We start from the raw sequence: 6,088 nt of genomic DNA, 5'->3' as shown, positions 1-6,088 counted from the left end.
CTTTTCCTCTGCTTCTGAAAATAGATTTATTTAAAAGGGAAAGGGAAGAGCTGACATTATAGTTGGGCCAAGACAAAGAACGCTGTATGTGGTTGTTTAACGTGCCGAGCATTAATGTCTGGCAAATAGTAGATGTTCCACAAATATTAGTTCTCTTGGAAGAGAACTCTGGAAAAGTGTTCTTCTGGAAACAAATAAACAAACACAGAAACAATTGAGAACACTGTGTCTTAGTAAAAAGTTGCCATTGATATATGAGCAAAGAGCAAAAGCCGCTGGTGCCCCCAGATCATGGGGTTGAGTTAAACTGGTCTTGGATCTGACGTCTTTCCTGAATTAGAAAGTAAAGAAGTTTGACTATTAATTTTAAGGTCATTTATTTAGAGAGTATCTGGACCATATTATTTTTTGTCACAGTTCATCTGCTTAATTAAGGCCATCAAGCGCAATTTGAACTCAGTTAAACCCAGGAAATGCCTCTGTGTGTCATTGCAATACTCGTCTCTTCGTGTGGTCTGCAGAAGCGGGGGCCAGAGCATGGTAACCAGGCTGAGTCCTTGTCCTATGGCTCCTTTAGTGCCAACTCCATAAATTGGTCAGTTCTCCTTTGTTTAGACAAACTGTCTCCCATTTCAAGAGCAGTCATTTGCAATAACCTGATAAGATTAGCGGGCCTTGGTCAGGGCCTTTGGTCTACCTGCTGATGCAGTCACCGGGGCAAATGGATGAGCCAGGAGCACACCTTGATGGTGGTTCAGAGGTGAACCTCCAATTTAGCCCCTCACTTCCACAGTGGGATCCTTGTGTTTAAAACCCTGAGCCCTCAGTGCCTAGTGGTCCAAGGAAAAAAGAATTATTTTAAGTGTAGGATGACGATTTTTTTCCTCCTCTCAAGCCATTTGAAACATTTAGCCCATTTGGATTCTTGAAGAAGTGGAGGGAAAGAATCATGGGTGGGGGAAGAGGGACAATCCTCTTGAATAAAAAAGCCAATCATCAGGTGACACCCCCGGCACTAACATTTAGTAACTGATAATTGCTGTAACTAGGGCCATTGAGCTTTGCAAATATTATCCAGTAAATTTTAATTAGCACCTGGGGGATTGAAGAGTTTCAGAATAAGCTCTTGGGAGAAGCTTCCCCAGCCAGGGGCTGTGTGCTGAGTAATTTTAGATCAGCTGGCCTGTCAAAGTGGATCAGTGTCATCGCACCACTTATCCTGAGGAAAATGCACCTGCTTCTACATGGAAATAAGGGGTATTATTTGGTCATTTGTGCTGCTGATTTCCACTGCTCCCCTGGTTTGACGAGTGGGGAGTATAAGGACTAAATCATGAGGCTTTGGAGGAGAAAGGAAGGAGAGTTCTATTGCCCTTCAAGGGCACATGCTTTCACCGGCCCTGAGGGCTTCCTCTTCCTCTTTTGGTTGCCTTGGGACCTCTCTTAGAACTGTATCAACATGGGATGCATTTTACTATGAGAACTGATGGTGCTATTTTGCAATAAAGATACTTCTTATTATTTTCTTTTTGTATGGGGAATTTATCATTGTATTTTGAAGGGGAGGGTGAGAAATTAGGTAAGGCGGAACACTGATCCACGACAGGGAATCTATTAAAGGCTAAACCAAAATATGGACTAGAAATACTTAGAAACAAGTATGTGCAAAGATAAAATGTAAACCTCATTGATTTTTTAAAATTGCGCAGTACATGAAACGCCTCCTAATTGTAAAAGAGTCAATGAATCCAGAAATATTGAGCTAGTATTTATAAATCAACTATCTAGAAGCGCTATGCTAAGCAAATTATGTATGCTGTTTTTATTGTCCCTACTTATAGATAGGAAAAATGAACTTAGAGCAATTAATCAACTTACTCCAGGTCATTCAGGTACTATGTAGCAGTGCCTGGATTTGACCTCAAGCAATTTAACTTGAGAGCCCACACTTTCATAGTTCTGAGACATACATGTTTACATGTAAATAAATGTATGCATGCAAGGTGTACACACAGGTGCATAGGTATATACACACACATTCTTATCAGCTTACATTCACTCCTTTTTCTCACTGATTTTTGAATTGCTTTAAGAGCAAGGATTTTAACACTGAATTGAATAACTGTAACAAATATTTTAAGATGCACTTCAAAGAAAGCCTAGGATTAGCCATCAGGGAAATGCAAATAGGAACCAAAATGAGATACTGTTTCATACCTACTAGGATGGCTATCATCAAAAAGTCAGATAACAAGTGTAGGTGAGGAAGTGGAGAAATTGGAACTCTCCTACACTGCTGGTGGGAACGAAAAACGATTCAGCCACTTTAGAAAATTGTCTAGCAGTTTTCAAAAGCTTAACCATAGAGTTACCATAGAATCCAACGTTTTCACTTCTGGGTATAGAACAAAGAGAAATGAAACCATGTGTCTACACAAAATCTTGTACATGAACATTCATAGTAGCATTCTTCATAGCAGCCAAAAGGTGGAAACAGAACAATGTCCACTAACTGATGAATGGATAGACAGAATGGGACATATCTGTACAATAAAATGTTATTCTGCCATGAAAATGAATGAGGTATTGATACATGCTACAACATGAATGAACCTTAAAAATCTTATACTGATTGAAGGAAATAGTCACAAATGCCACATACTGTATGCTTCCATTATATGAAATGTTCAAAACGGACAAATATATGGAGACAGCAGATTAATGGTTGCCTAGAGCTGGAGGGACAGAGGAATTGGGAGCTGGCAGCCAAGGGGTACAGGGTTTCTTTCTGGGGTGTTAAAAATATTCTAAAACTGATTGTGGTGATGATTGCACAACTGTAAATATACCAAAAGCCACAGAATCATACACTTTTTTTTTTAAATTGGAGTATAGTTGCTTTACAATGTTGTATCAGTTTGTACTGTACAGCAAAGTGAATCAGCTATACATATACATATATCCACTCTTTCTTTAGATTCTATTCCCATATACTCATTACAGAGTATTGAGTAGAGTTCCCTGTGCTATACAGTAGGTTCTCATTAGTTAGCTATTTTATACATAGTATCAATAGTGTATACATGTCAATCCCAATCTCCCAATTCATCCCATTACCCCCTTCCCCCATGGTATCCATACATTTGTTCTCTACATCTGTGTCTCTATTTCTGCTTTGTAAATAAGATTATCCGTACCAGTTTTTTCAGATTCCACATATATGCGTTAATATATGATATTTGTTTTTCTCTTTCTGACTTACTTCACTCTGTATGACAATCTCTAGGTTCATCCATGTCTCTACAAGTGACCCAGTTCCGTTCCTTTTTATGATTGAGTAATATTCCATTGTATATATGTGCCACATCTTCTTTATCCATTCATCTGATGATGGACACTTAGGTTGCTTCCATCTCCTGGCTATTGTAAATAGAGCTGCAATGAACATTGTGGTACATGACTCTTTTTGAATTATGGTTTTCTCAGGGTATATGCCCAGCAGTGGGATTGCTGGGTCATATGGTAGCTCTATTTTTAGTTTTTTAAGGAACTTCCATACTGTTCTCCATAGTGGCTGTAAATGAGTGACTTGTATGATGTGTGAATTACATCTCTAAAAACTGTTAAAAAAAAAAAGAAAAACCTAGGTGCACATGGTGACTGAACATTTTAGTTGAATGACTTTGGTGGGATGAGTTACTTCCTCATCGTTGTCGCGGCTGCACCGGTGGGAACGGGGCGTGGGGCTCAGAGTGCCAACCGGGGAGCAGATAGGTGGCAGGGGACACAGGCATTGTCGGTTGGGTGCGAGTCTGCTGAGCCACCTAGCGGCTTCTCACCCCTTCTCTTGCCCGTCGGAGCCCCGTTCAGCTGGCGTCACCATGACCAAGGCCGGTAGCCAGGGCGGGAACCTCCGCGATGAGCTGGACAGCAACAAGCTGGCCCTGAGCCTCAGCGACGTGAATGAGGTCCTGGTCAAGGAGTTGGCTTCCCCCCAAAGGCCACCATACTGGATCCGTCCTGCAATAAACTGACTGCCCTTCCGTCGGATTTCCGTGGCCTGGCCTCACACACCTGGTGAAGCTGGACCTGAGTAAGAACAAACTGCGGCAGCTGCCAGCGGGTTTCGGCCTCCTGGTCAACCTCCAGCACCTGGACCTCCTCAACAGCAGGCTGGTCACCCTGCCTGTCAGCTTTGCTCAGCTCAGGAGTCTGAAGTGGCTGGGCCTGAAGGATAACCCCCTGGATCCTGTCTTGCTTGGACGAGAAGCAGCATGAGCAGTGCGCCAACAGGGTGTTAGAGCACACGAAGGCGGTACAGCTTGATCAGGAGCGAGAGAGGCAGCGGCAGCTGGAAATAGACCGCGAGGCCGAGAAGACGTGGGAGGCCAAGCAGCGAGCTAAGGAGGCTCCGGAGTGGAACTGCGGACGCGGGAGAAGGCGGAAGAGAAGGAGCGCCGGAGAAAGGAGTAGGACACCCTCAAAGCAGCCAACCAGGAGCAGAAGGAACCTAAGAAGGAAACAGATCAAGCCCCGAAATCTAAGTCCGGCTCTCGGCCCCGGAAGCCACCACCCGGGAACCACACTCGATCCTGGGCTGTGCTGGGGCTGCTGCTGCCGCTGCTGTTGCGTGTGGCTGGCGGGCTCGTTGCTTGTCGGGTGACGGAGCTGCAGCAGCAGTCCGTCTGCACCAGTGTGAACACCATCTACGACAACGCGCTCCGGTGCTGCGCAGCCACGGCATCCTCCGGTGGGTCCTGCAGACCGATTCTCAGCAGGGAGCTTGTCCTCCACGCCTGCTGCCTCCCAGCCTTGGAGCTGGGACTCCTATGGAAATGGGTTCTGCTGGACACAACCTCTTCTTAGTGTCAGACCTACCTGCCATCATCACGTAGCTGCCGTTTGGTACTTGAGACCTCCTCTGTGTAAGACTCCTTTGTTCCTTCGTCAGGGTCCCCTGATGGAATAAGGAGAAATAGGAGGTGGGGAATACCCGCTGCATGCTTAAAAGAGTAGGCTTGGGGTGGGGAGAGGAAAAAGCACAGCCAGTTGTTATACAGAGCTGTGTAAAGGCAAGACTCATTTCTACTAAAGGTCAGCTGTCACTACATTTATACTTTTGTATGTCACAAACCCTTTCTTTCATTCCTCCCTGGGGAGCCAAGGCAGATCAGGAGGCAGTGTGTTATTGGGGACTAGGGGAACACCATACTTAGCAAATCTAGTCTAAATTGGGGAGGGGAGGGGCACACCTATTTTTTAAGGACCTCAGACATTCAGATATTTTAACAGTCCTACAAAATCTCAGGCTGTGACAGGACTTCCAGACCATACAGTCCAATGTAACACTTGTAGACAGGGAAACTGAGGCCTTCCAGGACTTGCCTCCGGTCTCCCAGCTAGTTTGAGGCAGAACTGGGTTCCCACCCTGGTATCCTTTCTTTCCATCATTTTGCCTCCTTTATAATGTCTTGAGAGAACAAAACTTACACCAGGATTGAGTGTCTCTTGGCTGGAATATAGAATCTTTCATGGGAAACAGATTCATGACCCACAGATAGAAATCTCCTAGCCATGAGGGTCTTGGGCAGCTCTTGTAGAGTCCTGAGGCAATTTATGTGGCTTCTATAAAAGGGGGACAGTCCAGGCTCCTTGTGTCAATTTGAGAGCATTCATTCCCTGATTGCCAATAAACAAGAAGGTGGACCCTTGCAAAGCCGCATTGTCTGTGACAGCTCTGTTACATAATTGGTGTGACTAAATACCTCATAGGCAACCCGAAAACTAAAGCTTCGTAAGAGACTTTGGTTTAGAATTCATTCTAGACGCAACTACACCTACACAATGAAGGGAAATAAGCAGCATCATGGAGTTTAAAAGTGGTACATTAACGACTAGCACAAATGAGGGCAGAACTGTCCATTCTCTTGTCTGCCAGACTCAGCATTTTCTTGCTCTGTGGCCTCCTTTGCCTCTTTTCACAACAGCTGGATGAAGGGATCGGAAATGGCCGTCATGGTGCTCCTTCACAGGAGACTCCTGACTGAAAGCTCCTTGCCTTTCCCCAGGGAGAGCAAGGACCTGTCAT

At 44.7% G+C, this 6,088-nt stretch overlaps 1 pseudogene; it reads left to right on the top strand.

The window, feature by feature from the left end:
* The first annotated feature begins 3,881 nt into the window (after positions 1-3,881).
* LOC132522622 (leucine-rich repeat-containing protein 59-like) lies at positions 3,882-4,895 on the top strand (annotated as a pseudogene).
* The last annotated feature ends 1,193 nt before the right edge of the window (positions 4,896-6,088 follow it).

This window comes from Lagenorhynchus albirostris, chromosome 7 (assembly GCF_949774975.1).
Source record: "Lagenorhynchus albirostris chromosome 7, mLagAlb1.1, whole genome shotgun sequence".
In the NCBI taxonomy this organism is placed as follows: Eukaryota; Metazoa; Chordata; class Mammalia; order Artiodactyla; family Delphinidae; genus Lagenorhynchus; species Lagenorhynchus albirostris.
This window is presented reverse-complemented; position numbering and strand designations above follow the sequence as displayed.